We start from the raw sequence: 19,904 nt of genomic DNA on the forward strand, positions 1-19,904 counted from the left end.
ATCAGAACTGACGAATAACTAAAAAAAAAAAACAATATATTGGACCAGAAATAAACAAATTATTTTTTAGCTGACTTTTCATTTTTTGAATAAAAATTCCTCGGCTCAACCACTCTCAAAGACTTTAAGGACGTTTCGGATCAGCAGATGATTTGACTTGTTCATACATAATTAGATTTTGAAGCTAAAGCTTTGATCTTTACGTTTTAAATTACCCTGTGGATGCTTCTAAGCTTAGAACAACTAGAAGATGTGGGGAGGGGCGGGTGGACAAACAAGAAAAATACAGATCTACAGTTGGTGAGATAGGAAAAAATGAAAATTGTGGGATAGAAAGTAATTGAAAGTTCATTCTGCGCAATAGTTCTTATAATCTATGTTTGGCCATTTTACTACAGTGAAAGATAGCATACAAAAAGGAATCATGAATCATTTCACTCTTTTCTTTTTTTCTGATCGCTTGGGGTCAATCTTTAATCGAATCTTGCTGAGGCAAATCGTTGTGCATTTTCAATGATTCTTCGATGGCCTGCGTCAGCTTTGGTCCATAAGTGTTTTCAAATTTACGCATGTGTGTCAGTTTTATAAACAAAAAATATGTACTCTAAATTTAAGAATTATGGGAAGTTTTCTTCGCAACTTTAAAATTTTCAGTGACTTAAAAATGTCTGTGATTTTTTGTGCATATGTGTATCCTAAACTGCAGTTGACAGTGTTTAGCATACCTTGAATACATTATGGTAACTGGATCACATATCACATCTGATTTTAACCCTTTTTTCAAATTCTTTGAGCAAAATTTTTTTTATTGTTGACCTCTATTGACCTATTTTATATTAGTCAGTTTAACCTTCTCAGATTTGAATTAATGATTTTGCAGGTTCTTGCTTGCCGCCAGAAATATGAGTGAACAAAATCAAATAACTTATTCATCAATAATTGCATATAATTATCTTCAAGGTTAAGTTTCAGTGTTCATGCTTAATGTAAAACAATGGGGTAATTAGTTTTACAGATCAACTCTGGTTTTTATCATTTTTGTCAAACTTTTTGAGCAAAATCTCTTTTTTGTTGTTGATTTATATGTTTTGACTCTGAGTTGTTAGAGTAATGGGGGAGGATGGGATAAGCAAGCAAAATACAAATCTACAGTTGGTCAGAATAAAAAAATTTAAATACTAAGTTCAAACTGCCAACTGCCCAAGAAATTTTAAATCTGTGGTTTGCTCAAAAGGAAAAGTTAACTAAAATGAAAAAACACGCATAAATGTAATTTTGGGTCTGGCCCATTATACCCCCCCGCTTAGCGGTCAGATGACCTATAGCCCCCAACCATGGTAAATATACCATAATGGGCGGCTATAATGGGGAAGACCCAGAATTTCAACCGAATAAATCATACAGAGTCAAACCTTAATCAATTTAATTAAATTATTATTATTATGAAAACTGCTGTGTGGTTTCAAAAATTCTCCAATGGCTTACTTCTATAAGTGTTCTATAAACGTTCTCGTTTTTAGGCTTGTGTCAATTTCGTATGACAATTTTTTGCATTCCACTTTTGAAATTTCAATGGATCAAAAAACGTTTTTTTTCGTGTCCATACAAAAATTGACGTTGAAATTTTATCAGAGTGTTCTTTCAGTAGCTGACGAATTATTCAGTAAAGAAAAACGGAAGCATATATTTAAAAGTAATGCCCAATTATACAATGAATGGTTGTCTGATATGAAGTTCAAGATCACAAACATGCATGTTTTTAGTTCAAGCAAATTTGCGCGACTCCCTAAGAAATTGCTTCGAACTTCCGTGTGCACCACGAGCAGATGCATAGTTCAAACTTACGGCCAATTTTTCTCATTTGTATCATTTATCTCATACAAGATCTTTACTTTTCCTAAAAAGTGTATCATAATAAGACGCACTCGTGCAAAAATGAAATAGCCAAATAAAATGGAATTGCAGAATTTGAAGTGCCAGAAGCTCCATTCTAAATAACCAAATTTATGTGAGCTTTCGACAACCTTAAACTTGCAGTCTCAACTTGCAGACTAGTTGAGACTGCAGAAATCAGTTTGCAGTTTTGCTGTAAGAGTGCAACAACTGGTCAGTTCTTTTTTAACTCTAGAAGTTTCATTGAACTCACACAGGGTCACGCAGCCTATGCATCAACTATTATTTTTATATTTTCAATGTCAGATGTCATTGTTCTCGCTCCAATTTAAATAATGTCTAACTAGCTGTACAAATCTATTATGGTTTTCATCAATTTTTTCAAACCTTTTGAAGAATTTTTTTCTAGTTGATCTGTATTTTTTAATTTAGGCTGTTGATTCTTCTGAGTTTTGTATAAATGATTGTTTACATTGAAAATAGAACAGGAAGAGGCAAGCAAGCACAATACTGATCTGCAGCTGGTGACAATGAAAATTAATGATACAGAAATGAATCTCTGATCGCTTTTTTTTCTAGTCGTAAGGCGTTAAATTTTAATCAGTTTCTGCTGATGAAAATTGCTGTACATTTTCAACGATTCTCCGATGGTTTATGTCACCACCGGTCTATAAGCGTTTATAATTTTTCATGTGTCATTTTCATTTAACAGAATTTTGCGTTCTACTTTTAAAAATTTTGCAATCAAAAGTGCTGTTTCAAAGTAAGTTTAACATTTTAGTTCTTGTAGTAGCTAGTAATGGTGCTGTTTATCCTTAAAAATTCAAAGTAGGCGTCTAAAAACAATATAACATGATTTATGAATTCTTTGATAGCGATTATAGTGAAGATTTTAACAACTCTTTTTTCTGGCATTATGAACACACATTAAATTCGATGCATGAATCACAGTAAAAGTAGGAACATAAATAAACATGCTGCGATTATTAATCACTCAAAAATGTTGTGTGATTTCACTCGCGACAAATTTAGAGCTAGAAAGCGAGAGCATTAGTACCTATGCATGTTTTTTCTATAACGTACTCCCATTCAGAGGAATCTGTCCATTTTGGTTCGTCCAATTTTGACTCCAAATTGCAGACGTCGTCACTAGATTCATCAGAAGTTCTCACTGTCGAAACACCATTCGCGTCAAAACAATCCAGCATTGTCACGAAAAATAACTTGCTGGTTAATGATACCTCTACTTCGTTTTCTTGTAAATTTCTGTAGTCTTGTATATACAATGTACATATTACTTTGTGACTTCTGGTAATGCAGAGACATTTTGGGTTTGCGTGACATCGTAGAACGCAATTTAACGGCGACTTGACTACTAACTGGCGCAAAACATATACTGAAGGTAATTTATGGTTATCTTTAACTAGATAGTTAGCGACACGTATTTGGGACTGAATATAGCTTGAAGACAGGAAGATTAGTGTTAGTAAACTCAACATGTTTAACTTCAGATAGAAATTATAACTTCAATATTGCTGATTGATTCATTGATTTTGTTTGCATGATTATCGAAAGAGTAGGGGGCTATTATTATTTCACACCTGTGATATTGAGAGTTTATCCAGGTGATGAGGGCACAAAGGGATGAAAAGTTTAACCCGTTTGATGATGGAGAAAATGAGAGCTCTTCAAAGTCTTCCTAACTGAATAAATAATCAAAAGGCGCAATCTGTAAATTAACATCTTTGTTTAAATGAAAGCTGAAAATAGTTATAAAAACTGGTTATAAACGGGTTATAGAAAATGGTTATAAAAATAATTCGTCATTTTCATAATTTAGAAACGGCTTAAAACTGATTTAATATTTTTCTTTTTTGAAAACTCTCTCTCTGATTACCACCCTTGTCGAGGGGTTGACCAAATGAAAAGAATAATAAGTCGAGGGGGGGGGGGGGACATTATGGTCAAGAACAATACGATCGTCAACCCAAATTCTTTTCATTGGTCGATCCAATGTCAATTCAAACCCTTTCTAAATAATTTCACCCTGCGTTTGGGTCCTTGAATTGACTTCCCTTGCCCAGACCAGATGTTAATCTTATAAGATTTCTGAAAAATTGATCATTTTTTCTGCGCGTAAAAATATCTGCGTTCCAGTTACATCTATTTTAAGCGACAGATTAAAAAACAAACATTGTAGAACAACTTATTTACATCTAGCTAACTAGCTAAGTACACGTTGTGTACTGTTGCATTGAATAATATACTAGCGCCACTAACCTCTAAAAAACTCATCATTTTAGTTTTGTTAATGTGGGATTTACACAATTTCACGTTTGGGTTATATTTCTTTGAAAAATTTCGACAATTTGAAAACATAATTTAGGTTTTTTAGTTTCTCGACTTTCCATGGCGTTTGTATGCATTTAGATACGATAACTTTTATAAGAAACATGATCTTGAGAAAAAACAGTGGAAAGTATACCCATTGTAACATATGCTGTTATTTGGCTTTATTTTCGTATATTATTATATACTGTTTATGCCTTTTTGTTATCTTCGGGTGCTATTCGGATGTCAATCATGCAAAAACATTGCACAATTTAATGGTTAATTTTGCAGGATTTTTGCAAGATCGATGTTAATCTTTCAAGATCTTGCAACATTTTGCAACCCAAACCCGTCTCGAGTTTTGTCGATTTCTTGTATCCTAGAATACAAGAATTGATTCCAAACAAACCCAGAAACTTTTACATTGAGTGCCAGAAGTATAACAACTGATATTCACTACGTGGACACCAAAGTACTAAAAACCCAGTATACTCAATGAATTTTGTCGGTCTTTTTCACGACTCGTGTTTTAAGATTCGAGATTTAAACGTGTATGAAAAAAGGATGCAAAACTAATTTGGCTCGAATTTGCTTAAAATTATCACTTTTCCACGGATGCAGTATCTAATTACCGAAGTGAAATAAGGCATAATTGATTATTAATTTCAGAAATGTCCCTCGCAATACTAATTGTGGATTAAGAAGACAATTAGTTTCCTTGCAATTACTCATAGCAATTTGGTGTCAAGTAAGTACTGAAAAAATTTGTAAAAAAAAGTTTAGTCCAATTACATGCTGAAAAGAATTTTGTTTCCCCAAAAACAAGTTTTATTAAAATTCGCTTCTTCTTTCATTCGGCACGTGATTTTACTGACTACTTCATGTAAAAGTCTGCGAGTTTGTTTAGAATCAATTCTTATTTCTACTTCTGATGTGATCTGAGCCATATTAGCTATGATCTAATTCTTAGAGGAGCCAGTTTTTTGTATTTATCCTTCATTTCAACTAAAATTTGCCACGAAACTGACTGGGTTTAGGTTTCCTGACAGTCTCCTCGTCTGACAAGAGCCAAATTGACGTAATTTGGTGTGATATGAGATCTGATTTCAGCCGTTTTTAGCTCTGATGGTTCGCCCAGAAAAGACCATTTTCGGTATTTATTCTTCTTTTCAAATAAAATTTGTCTTAAAACTAACTGGGGCTAATTTAATTGACAATAAATTGCATCATTAGATATTAAAAGAGCACAATTGATGTACTCTGTTGTGATCTAGGTTATGGTTAAGGTTATTTTCAATTCGGATATTTTGCTCAGAAAAGCCGATTTGCGGTATTTATCAATTATTTCAACTAACATTTGCAAAGAAACTGCCTGCAGCTAATTTTGCTGACGATATCTTGTGTTTGATGAGATCAGATTTGGTGTGATCTAATGTGATCTAGGGTGTCATGTAATTCGTTTTCAATTCTGATGTTCCACTCAGATGTTCCGGTTTTCTGTATCTATCCTCCATTTCAACAAAAAAATTGTCAAGAATTGTCCTTGGGCTAATTTTCCTGACAATATCCTCGTCTGACAAGAGCAGAGTCGGCGCAATCTTGTCTGATCTCAGCTCTGATTTAAGCCCTTTTTAGCTCTGATATTTTGCTCAGAAAAGTCGATTTTCGGTATTTATCTTTCAATTCAACTAAAACTTGTCATGAAACTGCCTGGAGCTAATTATCCTGACAAGATACTGTGCCTGACAAGAGCCTCATGTTTGCTTTTCTTGGAGTCTGCTGATTTTTGTTTGTTGTCTTTTCTCGTTCTCTCACTTGCTACTGACATCAATATCCACACTACTTTGTCCGACGTTCTTATTTTTTCATTTTTGAGCTCAATTAATTATTATTTTACCTGCATCAAATCAATACCTGCATTTGGAATAAAGGAACTTTTAATTCTAGCGTTGAGTTCAATCTGTGATCACATGATTTGGTGCAGTGTTTAGCCAGGTTTCTCCAAGCTAGTTTGTTGATATATTGATTCGACAACAGTTTCGACAACATCAGAATTTAATCGCACTTTTTTGACCCACTTTTAAGCGCATCCGATTTATCTTTCCTCAACGAACTTATTTGATCACTTCCCACCAATCATGAAATGTAACGCATACCGCTGCCAGTTTTTGAAAACTGCATTTGTTCCAGAAGGCGACCCGCGCTTAAAAATGTACAAGTATTATCCAATATTAGAAACAGAATTTACTTTCTGTACTGGAAAATTGTCCTTTTGTTTTTAAACAAGGCCTTTTTGAATGAGATTTTCAATTAATAAAGAAAAAATTAATGTTGCAATTAAAAAATGATAACCAGTACCGACCTGTCTAATATTTTTGTAGCTGAAGTTCTGCTGAAATTTTTGTACATGAAAACATCCAAAACACTTTTATATAATTTTTAGTTAATTGTTCCAACCCACTTGTGCTAAATGGGTTTCTGTTCAGTTAACTTTTGATATATAAATTGTAGAGTATTGCGAGTGATATCTTTAGAAAGCTTGCCTAGCCTAGAATTTCAGCGTAAAATATGGAATTAATAAAATTTTTATTTGATATTCGTTTTTTACAGGGAGTTATCGAAGTTCAAAATTGTTAACAACAATGTTATTAGTTTTACGTTTGAGGACAAAGGAAGCTTGTCCATTGTTTATACGAGTCTTTTGTCTAAACTTAAAAAAAATTCTCAATCTGAACAATTTTTAATCGAATAGGCTCCAAATAAGCTTTTTTTCATCCCGCTTTGTTTAATTACACCGGAAGTAGAGACCTAGCATCTGCTGTCACAATCTTTGAGAACTCCAGATTTCGTTTCCTATAGGAGTTTTCTGGAGTAAAAATTTTGCCAGTTTCTGGAAATTTTAATTCATTAATTACACAAAATTCTTCATTTTTTTGGTTTACTAAAATAATTCAATTGCTAATTGATATAATTTGCAAACTTATGGAATAACTACATTTTTTTGCCGGACGCTGCAAAAACAGGGCTAGCTTTGGACTTGTCGTGGAATCTTTCAATCAATAGTTTTTCGTATTACTTTGGTGCGCGGTCTTTTTCAGACTATATTCGCAGATTTGTTCACAGGTCTTTTTAAGATCTGCATCTTAATCAAAATCCTAACTGGGTTCTTTGAGAGTTATAAATGAACCTCTACATTGCTTTCAGTTGTTATCTAATGCCCTAACTTGACTTTAAAAATAATTGTTTTTGGAAAATGTCAATGAAGTTTAGAAGTTCGCTAATTTTTAAATATTATTTCCGTTAACAAAAAGCTTATTCTCAATATAAACAAGGCATAAACTTATTCCTAATAAAGCAAAAAAATACTAATTAAATTTTTTTTCAACTAATGGTTTTTTGGCATCCTTACTAAGAAATTTTATAGAATCTTCATGATTTTTCTCATATTTGCCTATACTTGATGTTGCTATTTGTTCCTTTTTCAAATTATCACATTATTGATAGTTTCAATTGGCATTGAAAAAATACGCAAAACAGGATTAATATTTCATTATATAGTTTTTAGTTCTACCGACTGCGAAATCGTTCCTTCAAAAATTTATTAAATTTTAAGTTGCCTCTAATTGTCGTTCTTTTTGCCTCTAATGTCGCTCTAATTTTGCACTTCCCAATGTTTGTTCTTCTTGTCTTCAACAATTAACTCAGTCTCTGATTGAAAGGGCCCATTTGATGCTTGAAACATAACTTTCCTGTTGAGTATGTTTTGACTGAGGTATTCAGAGCTTAGAAATGTGTATGAATAAGAGTTTCGTGAGCTTTCGATACTGTTCTATGCTTTTGATTTTCTTGTTGTCATTTTCACATTGACCTTTCACCAAAAAGTCCGAATAAAAGTCGAAGAATAATTAAGTGAAAGATTTGAAACATTTTTTTGAAAAATTTAAATATTTAAGGCTATTCAATGTCTTATATGTATAATGTCCTGAACACTTAATAATCAGTGGTTTCAATAAAAATGTTTGTGAATTTTTTTTGTTCTGTCCGTATTTGAGGTTTTTTGATGACCTATCGTTCGGTCTCACTAACTGTTGCGGCTGCTCAAGTATCTCAGCGGAACCGATATATCACAGCCTGGTTTTCGAGCTTTACGCCGGCCTGGTTCTTCACAAGGTTCGACTGACTAAAAATTTCGTCGAAACTATTAGTCGCTCGGAAGTATTAAAGGACTTCAACTTTAATTTTGTTGAATGAAGTTAAGAAAATCCTATGTATTATCTATGTATGAAAATCCTATAAATAATCTATGTTCAATCTCGTGCTGAATATTGTAAGGCTTCAATCAGTAGCTAGTATTGTTGCCAACTACTTGTCAAGTGAGCTCAACTAACTTAAAACTCGCAAAATCTTAATATCTAGCAAAACATAGCAAAAAAGACTAAAGATGTTAAAGAATCAAATTTTAGTCAATCTGATAGCCAACTGCTCTGTAAAACAGTTTCTAATGGTTTTAAGTACAATTCGGTTCCACTAATCAAATAATTGCGTTAAAGTAAATAATCAAATGTTTGTCATTTATAACATGATCGCTACTTGTTTCTGATTGGTTAATCGAGAAAGTGATTTAGGTCAAATTAATGCAATATTTACATTTGTTGACATAAACACGGATGATTATTACGTGACTCTAAATGCCTCGAATGTACGGTATTTGACCTTTAATGAACACCTAGAGTATCATAAAATAAACCTTAAGAAATTTAACAATAAATAACAAAATATCGAAAAATGCCAATTTTGCACCATTTAAGTGCTAATAGCCACACTTGTGGGTCTGATGCAATAACGTTCGTTGGGTCCATTAGTAGCTTAGAGGTAAGCCTAACCATTTGCCATAACCTCGGTTTGCTCTGGTTTTCCCTTCCAAAAATCGGGGGGTGTACAAAATTTTGGTCCCAACTTTTAAAAATTTTCAGCTTTGACCATTTTGACAAAGTTTTGACAAATTCAAATTTTTTCAGTTTCAAAAGTTATTTCTTGCTGTTTGATGGCTTTTGTAGTTGATTTGAAGTGGTGCCAACATCGCCGGCCCTGTTTTCGATCTCAGAAACACCATCGTAGAATACTGTCGCTAACTTTACGACTGGCCGGTTCAGTTTTCTATGTGCCATTTTGACTCTCGCTGATCGCGCACAACACCATCGTTCCAGTGTAGATCTCAATGATTCGTCCTAGTTTGTACCCACAATCCTTAACAGAGTAATCTACTAGGCATACCAACTCGCCTTCTTTCAGGTTTCGCACATGTTCTTTTGACCACTTCGATCTCTGGTTCCATTATGGAGGATATTCGCGAGTCCATCTTTTCCAGATCATGTCGGCATATGCTTGAGCCACTTTGAAGGATTTTCTCAGGTCATGGTAGCGTTCACTGGATAGCATGAATGGTGCACTTGCGTTATCTCGTCCTAGCAAGAAATGATTAGGTGTGAGTGCTGTCAAATCTTCAGGGTTGTCACTTACTCAAGGGTCTTGCGTTGAGTGTTTACTCTAAAAGACAAATTGTTGTGCTGAGCACCTCGTCGTCAAGGTGTCGGTCGCCCAAGATTGCAATCATGACTTTCTTGCAACTTTGAACCAGTCTTTCCCAGATTCCACCAAAGTGTGGGGCTCCAGGCGGATTGAATTTCTAGAAAATCTTTTTTGAGCTAGGTCACTCTCTATCTTAGGTTTGTCCCAACATTCATGAAAACTTTCAGCTCGTTGGCTGCCCATACGAAAATTGTTCCGCTGTCGCTGATGATGGTAACTGGGTAGCCACGTCTTGCAATGAGTCTTGTCACAGCAGCTAGACATGACTCGGTGTCCAATGACTGTGCATCTTCGATGTATACTGCTCTGGATGTCAGGCAAGTGAAGAAGCAGCACCATCTTTTCAAGGTACATCGTATCGTTGTAGGAACTTTACTTCGATGGGTCCGAAGTAGTCGACGCCAGTATGAGTGAAGGGGAACACATGTTCATCAAGTCGTTCTCTTGGTAGGTGTGCCATCGGTGGGTGGATTGGGTTGGCGTTCCTGTGTCTGCATTTGATACATGTGGACTTGATTTAATTCAATGCATTTCTCAACCCGATGATCCGGTACTCTTGCTGGAGCATGTTTCTGACGTATTCTGTGCCCTCATGTAGGTTGTCTCGATATGCTTTCTCCAACAGAAGTTTTACAGCTGGATGTTTTGCTGTTAACAATATTGGATGTTTTGCATTGTAAACAAAGTTTGAATGCTTCAGTCTATCTTTTCCTCTAATTGTTCCATTTTTCTCTATGAAGGTTGACGATTTGGCAATGTTCAATGCTTTGGAGGTTTCCTTGCTGTTTGCAATCGACTTTGAAACATTCGGAAAGCTTTCGTTTTGAACATATCGAAACAGTATTTGCTCTGTTTGATTAAACTCCTCCGTTTTAAGGGGTCTCTTTTGTTTCGTCTTGAATCTCAAGCAGTAAGCAATGAAGTTTCTAATTCGGTTGAAGTTACTGTATCGTCTCCAGTCAAATAGTTGGTCTAGTTTACTTTCTGTGGCTACGGTACTGGCAACTTGCTCGGGTTCGGGTTCGTTCTCTTGACATCATGGCTTCGGCCAGTTATCGTCGCTCCCTTTTAGCCAAGCAACACGGTCCGTTTAGCCACACGGACTCAATTAGGCCTTCGATGGACATTCCTCGAGCTCCGATGTTGACAAGGTTTTTGACACCGCGGCTCTGTTCGCAACGAACACTTGTTGTTACTTGAGCACTGCTTGTAGACGAAGTCGCACTGTTGATGAGTTGGTCCAATGATAGATTTTGTGAATTCTGACATCATGTTGGCTGAGTATCTGCTTTCTAAGACGAACTCCGTAAAATGCGGCTTGGAGTTCTGTCTTCGGTATTCTCATATGTCTGATGGTTGCCACACGCCACACGACATTTTCCTATCACATAGGTGAGTTTCAACGTTGCTTCGTCATACAAATATGCCACAATGCACATCGCTTCTTCTGACGCGTCTGTGAAAATATGTAGTCTCAAGTTTGTACATCCATTTTCGAAATAATTTGATTTATTGACATCGTCCTTATTTCTCTCAAATTAGAGCACAAATCAATGAATAGTTTTGAGTGTCCTGCTGACAACTCCTTGTCCCATGCTTGTCCCATTGCTGCCCAAATGCTTTTGCGTAGTAACCGCAATCTTATCGCGAAGGGTGATCGTATCCCAAGATGGTCGAACACTGCAAGAACACTGAGACAAAGACTAGGACAATTCTCTGAGTTAGTTTTGCAGGAACTTCTTGCTCAGTTCCACGACAGACAATGAGACTGTCTGTGTCAACATTACAGTTTAGTCCAAGGATTGAAGATGATTGTGGTTCTGCTTCGAAAGTTTTCACCCCTTTCGTTGACCTGGCTGTCTCTGGGATGTACGACTTGACTTCATCGTGACTTGTTATCCTTTTCCTCAATTTGAAACCACCTCTGATGCGGACGTCTCTGACTTTCTGGTAGATTTCGATTGCTTCTGACTGAATTGAGGATTTCGTCCATCTAGAAGTTTCGCTGAATCGTTCCGACGAGACTTTCGTCGTTGACTGCATTATCTTTCGCCACTTGGTGCAAAGCGTAATTTGCACAAGTCGGAGAGCTTTTCGCCCCAAAAACGTGTCGTGTATAAACGTATACTTCTATTCTCTGCTCTGGATCTTCTCCCCAGAGAAATCGTATACATCGGCTGTTATCGCTTGTGACAGCAACTTGAGGAAAAAATTCCTTCTATGTCGGCTGATAAAGCTATTGCGTGTTCTCGGAAGCGAAAAATAATTCGGATCAGACTTTGCAAAAGGTCCGACCCAGATAGAAGTTGTCGTTGAATGCTGCACCCTGACACTTTGATGCTGCGTTGCGCACTCTTCTGATTTTTTTGGGTTTTTGCGGGTTTATGACGGTATGATGCGGTAAATACCATTGCAGTTTGACTTTGGTTTCATTCAATTCGGTTAGATCAACTTTCCGAACGTATCCAGCATTGAAATCCAGCGTTTCTTGGTAGCGCTTCTTTAGCATTTCTTCTTTCTGCAGGCACCGTTCTAGATATTTGAGTTTTCCAATTGCAGAGTAAAAGTTGTTTGATAACTTCACTTCGTCCTCTCGCCACAGAAGTCCTACTTCGTATCTTTCATCGTTGAATCGCGTTTATTTCTCCGATGTCTTGATTGCTTGTTGTTCTCTTTCGAATGACCGGTGACATTGCAATTTGAAGAGTAGGGTTCGATATACCACCATTTACTCAACTGGTTTGCTTTTTTATCATCTGCTATTGATGTTGCTGTTGTGGTAAGCGTTGTTGCCTGCTTTGCTGGTATCGGACAGCTTAAGGCCATGCCAATCTTTGATTTCACTTCCCATGGTGCAGCTTCCTCTTCTGACTTCTTGAATTCGAAAGGGCGATGAATTTCGTAACCGTTTTGTCCAAGTATCACTTGAACCTCGTTTAGATTGTACCTCTGATTTGGCAAGTTCCTCAGATGTGGATAACAGTCTTTCAACTCTTGCAGCTCCACAATCTGGGCTCCCGACTTCAGTTTTTCGTGTACATAAAATTGCACTGTTGTCAATGGTCGAGACTTCTCATGCGCTGAAACAACTATCGGCACTATTTCAGTCTTGACATCTTGTGAGCCATGGACCACTACTACTGATAAGGACGCTTTTCGGCCTCGAAGCTGAAGTTTAGATACCACTGAGTGGTCTACAAACGAAATTCAGGATCCTCAATCACACATAGCTAGTACATTTAGGCTTAGGTCTTTGTTTGTTAGCTTGATTCGTACCAGTGGGATTCCTCCTTGAGTGATGTTAATTGCTGCTGCCGTTGTAGCATCTGAGAGATTCTTCGTAGTATCCTTCTTCGGTAAGTCGCTGTGCAAAAGTCCGTTGTGTCGCCTGGGTACACCACATGTCCTGCTTTTGCAGTCCTTCAACATGTGACCAGGTCTCAAACAATTGAAACACAGTCGGAGCTTCTGGACATGCTCTCGTCTTTCATTTACTTTCATTGATTTGAACTTTTTACACGTCAAAATTGTCCATCTTTGAAGAGACATTCGATATCCTTTGGTCTGCTTCACTAGTCAGCGTTTGAGGCAAATGTACTCGTCTTCGGTTCATCACGGCTTTGAAATTTGTTTTGGTAAAACGACGAGTTTGTCTGTGCTAACAGGTTCTCAAGAATTACTGTTTGGAGTCAAGCCAATGTTTGAAAACAATCCGGATAGCTCTCAGTAGTCGACGATCTTGCATATACTGCCACCACTGTTCTTTCAGTTGCCGCAAATTTTTTTTTATTTGTTGAACTTAGCCCTGCTTCTGCTTCTAGGTCTGATGTGTATCCAAGTTGAGTCAAAGTCTTTACCACATTTGTAACCTAATTTGCAAATTTGACAATGCTAGTAGAATCTTCGTGCCGAATTGGAGGATGAGTATGTATATTCTTGAATTGAGCATTGACTATAACATCTGATCTGCCATACTTCTTACAGAGTATATCCAAAGCATGATAGTATGATTGTGAGCTGAATGCCATTCCGGATATTGCTACTTTTGCTTGACCCGTTAGACCGGTCTTCAGGTATTGCATCTTTTCTGTATCGCTGACTGGTTTCTGATGAACAACAATATCGAAAAGACCTGACCACTCTGGCCATTCCAGAGTATCTCCTGAAAACTCAGTCAGTTTTGGCAAGCCACTAGCACCACTGCTCTGTACTGTTTGGAAAATGACTTGGGGAGTGTTTTGATTCATTGTGTTCCTGTTTATTCTCTCGGAAGACCTTTTTCGAGAGCTGTTGATGGGTCTCTGACTTCTGTTTCTGCATTGAACTGCTGACGTTCCCTGCTGCTGAAAAGTTGTCCGTGTCAACGGCGGTGGTGGGTGCATTACTCTAAGTGATTTACAGATTTCTGGTTTCTTGAGAATGCTCGGTTCTGTCAGTTGCGTTGAGAAAAGGCCTTCACCTGGTTGGAACAGCAGGGTAGGTGCTGAAATGTTTGTAAACTCTGTCCTGTGTGACAAGTGTGACATTCTGTGGAGGGTCGAAAACAACGTTTAAAGATAGTTACTGTCTAGGGACAGAGTTTTGAGCGACTCATTCTGCCCACCCGGCTGTTTTTTCATGATTTCGTCTTGATCCAACACTATCTATCTCATCTGCCACTGATCCGGATGCTCTTGAGCTTCCTTTGGTCAGCTCAAGTTTCAGAGCTCTTTGTTCCTCGTCTTCCTCTGCTTTCTCTTTTTCGTTTTCAAGGGCTCGCTCATGCTGTGGAAGACGCAGTTTGTCTTCTTGTTGTTGTATTTTTAGACGTAACTCTTGTTCTTGTTGTTGTTGTTGTAACTCTCGTTCTCGCTGCTTCTGTAGTTGCTGTAAACGCAATTCTTCTAGCTGACGATGAAGTTTTATTTCCTCACGCTCCTGCTCCAACTCCAATGGCCGCTCTCGCAGTCGTTGCTCTCTTTCTTTCTTAGCTCTCAGGTTTTCGAGCTCAAGTTCTTCGATCTGTCGCCTTCTCGATGATCGCGAATTAGCGATACTTGGTTTTCTGCTTCCTTGTGTAGCAGAATGCCTGGAAAAGACCTCGACGTTCTCCTCAGCGTTTTTTATTGCTCCATTTCCTATCAAATTTAGTTTCGTTTGGGTCTTTATCACCAGCCGATGTGGATGGCACTAAGGATCTTGGTTCCCACAACCGTTGCTGTGCCCGTACTGCTTTATCAGGTTCCAATAGTGAATCCTAATATTGAAATCCACAAAATTTTGGTTGCGAACCACGGTTATTCGAATCCATGTTGTGTTCTCTAGCTTTTCTACTAGCTCTTCCATTCGACTACACAATGTCTGTTTTTCGGAGTCGCTTAAGTTTTCTGCCTTTCAATTTCTTTTCCATCTTTGGCAAATCGTTAAAAATTGGTTTAGCAGCTTCCACTAATTTGTATGCACGTACTGTGTCTTTTCGACAGTCGACGACTTCTGTGTGGAAAACTTTTAATGTCTGGGAGAAAGTGCACTTGTTCAACTACCCATCGCAAAACTTTACTCTTTTCTTCTAACAATCGCTTGGTGTCACTGTCGAAATTTTCACAATACTTTGGTTTTAATAGAAACCTCTGCTGTTGTCTGTTTTCCTCAAGCTCATGGTAAGTTTCGAAGAAACATTGATATGCTCATTCTGCAGACAATGTTTTCTTCTGAGCCCAGTGACTTTTCACATCAGCAAGATGTCCGTCAAATGTTTTGAGCAATTCAACTTGCTCACTTTCTAGTCTCTTGAGTTGGCCTGACATCTTGTAGTAAGCCGTTGCCCAATGCAATGTCTATCGGGAATCGTTCCGGCCATAGTAAAGACTTCGTTCTGGTCCACCAAACTGAATTGAAGATTCGTTGCTGTTCGTGTTGTTGTTGATGTCCGGGTCGGCGGACCAAATGTTGCGGCTGCTCAAGAATCTCAGTGGAACCGATATGTCACAGCCTGGTTCTCGAGATTTACGCCGGCCTGGTTCTTCACTGGGTTCGATTGGCTAACAATCTCGTCGAAATAATTAGTCGCTCGGACGTATTAGAGGACTGTAACTTCAATTGTGATGATTGGAGCTAAAAAAAATCCTTTGTGATAATCTATGTTCAATCTCGTGCTGAAGTTTATAAGGCTACAGCCAGTAGCTAGTATTGTTCGTAACTTCTCGACAAGTGAGCTCAACTAACTTGAAACTTGCAAGATCTTAATATCTAGCAAAACATAGCAAAAAGACTAAAGATGTTAAAGAATCAAATTTTAGTCACTCTGATAGCTAACTGCTCTGTAAAACAGCTTCTAATGGTTTTAAATACAATTCGGTTCCACTAATCAAACAATTGCCAAGTAATTAATCAAATATTTACCATTTATAACATGATCGCTACTTGTTTCTGATTGGTTAATCGAGAAAGTGATATAGGTCATTGTTTACATAGTAAATGTCAAATTACTGCAATAATTACTTTTGTTGACATAAACACGGATGGTTATTTTGTGGCTCTAAATGCCTCGAATGTACGGTATTTGGAATTTAATGAACACCTAAAGTATCAAAAAAAACAATTTAAAAAATTTAAAAATAAACAACAACATATCGAAAATTGCCAATTTTGCACCAAATAAGTGCTAATAGCCACACTTGTGGGCCTGATGCAATAACGTTCGTTGGTTCCATTAGTAGCTTACAGGTAACCCTAACTGTGTGCCATAACATCGGGTCGCTCAGGTTTTCACTTCCAAAAATCGGGGAGTGTACAAAATTTCGGTATGAACTTGGAAAAATTTTCAGTTTGGACCATTTTTGAGTTTTGAAAAATTCTAAGATTTTTTCAGTTTCATAAGTTATTTCTTGCTGTCTGATGGCTTTAGTAGCTGATTTGAAGTGGCGCCAAAACTAATAACACGCACCCGGGCATCCCTAGGAGTTGAAAGTCAAACTGTTTTAGTTTTATTTTGAAAGCTTATGGTTTCTTGGATTTTTGAAAGTATTTGTCATTAAATGATTAGTGGATTCTTTTGCTTTGTCACTTTTATTTTATCATCTCTCATTTATGTTGCTTGGTCTCTGTTACTACAGGTTGCGTCATTTTTTCTAGTGGACCAAGATTCAATATCAATAAAATTTTAATTTTCAACTCATGGTTTCTTGGTTTTTCTACTAAGCATTTTCCAAGAGCGATTTTTAGATCATGGCCCATTTCTGAGTTTCGTTGCCATATCACTTTTTAGGGCAACACAGTTGGCCATGAAAATTGTATATTTGAAAACATTTAATATTTCCCCAAAAAACCTATGATTTTAACGGTTGCGACACCACCTTCTTATTAAAATGATTTGATTTTTGTTTCGTTTTTGCCGTCTTTCTTGTAGTCGTTTCACAGATAACGGATGATGAAAGTTCTGAAAAGCTTCTTTTAAGATATATATTAACCTTCTGAATGAGATAAGTTTATACCTATTGATTTTAATCAAATTGATGTTGGCTTTTTGCAAAAAGAGAACTTTTTTCTTAACTTTGCACTTTAGTTCATCTTTGTCGACCTTTTAGTCACTTTGAGTCTCATTATCCACAGGTCTCATATCTTGACTATTTAAATACAGTTTAATAGCTCATTCTGTGCTCCGGTTTCTTCTGATTCTGCTTTAGTTGTAAAGCTTGTTTAATATAGACATCAACTTTTGGTCGCAATCGATGTTTGCTGCCTTTTGATTTTTACGTTTGTCCTGATCGTACTCTCATACACTGCAAGTCTCTTCGGTCCTCTAATCCAGCAGGCAGACAATGATATCAAAACGTGGATTAGCGGGGTCGGAAAATCATCTGCAAACGCACGTTACCGAGCCTCCATGTTTCTATTTGAAATCGTGGTTGTAGATTTTAAGTGGGCAGTAATTTTGCACAATTTTTTGTTTCTATTCAAGTTTTTATTCTACAATTTTGATCATATACTTCAAATAAAGGTAATGAAAATCTGTTCGGTAATTGACTTCCTAATTAATCAAAATGCGTCAAAAAAATTGAACTGAATTCAGGTTTAATTTTTGTCATGTTTGAAATAGTAATTTCGTAAAAACCCGTACTCCTTTTTGCTCTCTAAGTTGCTTCTGATTTCATCATTTATTGCTCTATGCGTCATTTTCCTAAAGACTGTCCATTAATGACTGTATTTAATATGGCAAGGTGATTTATCTATTTGGCTTAGGGTGAAATCAAAAGTGTGTAAAAACTACTGAACTTAGGTCATGTTATTTGACTTTTTATTGTCGTTTCAAATTTATCGGTTTCTATTTTTACCCTCTCATCTGCTTCTGACCTCATTATCAGCCATTTCAACCATCATTTTTTTCAAAAATTTTGACTTCGAGCGCGTTAAAATATGAATTTATGATACACCAATAAACGTTTTTGTGAAACAACACATCTCCATTCGGGTTAGACCGATGGTCCTATGGCTCCGTATAAGTACTTGTTTTGACTAGTTTTTTTAATCACCGTTAGCGACCAAAAAAGGAATCTAATTGGGTTGCGCTGCCTCCAAAATTATTATTAAGTGTTTAATAATATTGGAGCCAAATGCATAATAGTGAGTGGTTTTAAAAAGCTGAATTTATCCCGATAAATCAGAACTTTTAAAAACAAAAATGACAATAATTTGGTTTTACTGGTTTTAAGAATGAGTTCATGTTAGTGGGAATTGACATATCTATACAACCCATTTCAATCGAAAACTTCCATAAGCTGAAACTTTTATCGTATTCCCATCAATGCTTAACTTCTCGCACGATTTTGACCAATTGCCACTTTTGTTGGCCTAAGTTTTTTGGAAATTCAAGAATTTATTCCATTTTTGAGTAACTTGGACAATTTACGAAGAATCCGAAATCAAATTTTTTCCATGCCCTCCTTCGCCCACGGAAAGCCGACATTCAAAACAGAGTGAAATTATTCCGCATTGAACTAAGAAAATTGATTAACATTTTTTGAGGCTCTCACTTTGTTTTGTTTTTCAATATAATGTTCTGCATGGCTAGCAGATACAGCTTAATAGCTCATTCTTTGTTCTGGTTTCTTCTGATTCTGCTTTAGTTGTAAAATTTTTTAAATATAGACATCAACTTTTGGTCGCAATCGATGTTTGCTGTCTTTTGATTTTTACGTTTGTCCTGTTCGTACTCTCATACACTGCAAGTCTCTTCGGTCCTCTAATCCAGCAGGCAGACAATGATATCAAAACGTGGATTAGCGGGGTCGGAAAATCATCTGCAAACGCACGTTACCGAGCCTCCATGTTTCTATTTGAAATCGTGGTTGTAGATTTTAAGTGGGCAGTAATTTTGCACAATTTTTTGTTTTTATTCAAGTTTTTATTCTACAATTTTGATCATATATTTCAAATAAAGGTAATGAAAATCAGTTCTGTAATTGACTTCCTATTTAATCAAAATGCGTCAAAAATATTGAACTGAATTCAGGTTTAATTTTTGTCATGTTTGAAATAGTAATTTCTTAAAAACCCGTACTCCTTTTTGCTGAAAATTGATTAACATTTTTTGAGGCTCTCACTTTGTTTTGTTTTTCAATATAATGCTCTGCATGGCAAGCAACTTTGTCTTTAATGTCAAGGAAGCGGGTAATTCAACGATAAATAACTAGTATAGACGAATAAAAAACTGAATAAATTACTTCTCATATAGCTGAGTTCCGTTTCAACTGAACTACTATCCATTTTTCTTGCAAGGCCATCTTCTTCTACATTCGACAAAAATTTGTATCCTCATTGTCACATCGGGTTTTATTCTACACGCAATACTACAAGTTTCCTTTTTTAATTTAAAAACAGCTGCTTGACTGATTTCAAGTTGAATCCTTAAAAATTTTATGAAAAATGCCAAGTAATTTTGCAGGACTAGGTTATGTTGTAGATTGAATTAAAAAGAAAGCAAATCTTTTCTGGCCACAGTCTTGCATGCAATCAGGCAAAATTTTTGTTCGCTTTGGACCTTTTCAAAAAATCACAGTCTTTTATCATTTCTGCGAAAAATGGAAATGCATGTTGATTTGATTGCCCAATTT

Source organism: Convolutriloba macropyga, chromosome 9 (assembly GCF_964194025.1).
Source record: "Convolutriloba macropyga chromosome 9, txConMacr16.3, whole genome shotgun sequence".
NCBI lineage: Eukaryota > Metazoa > Xenacoelomorpha > Acoela > Convolutidae > Convolutriloba > Convolutriloba macropyga.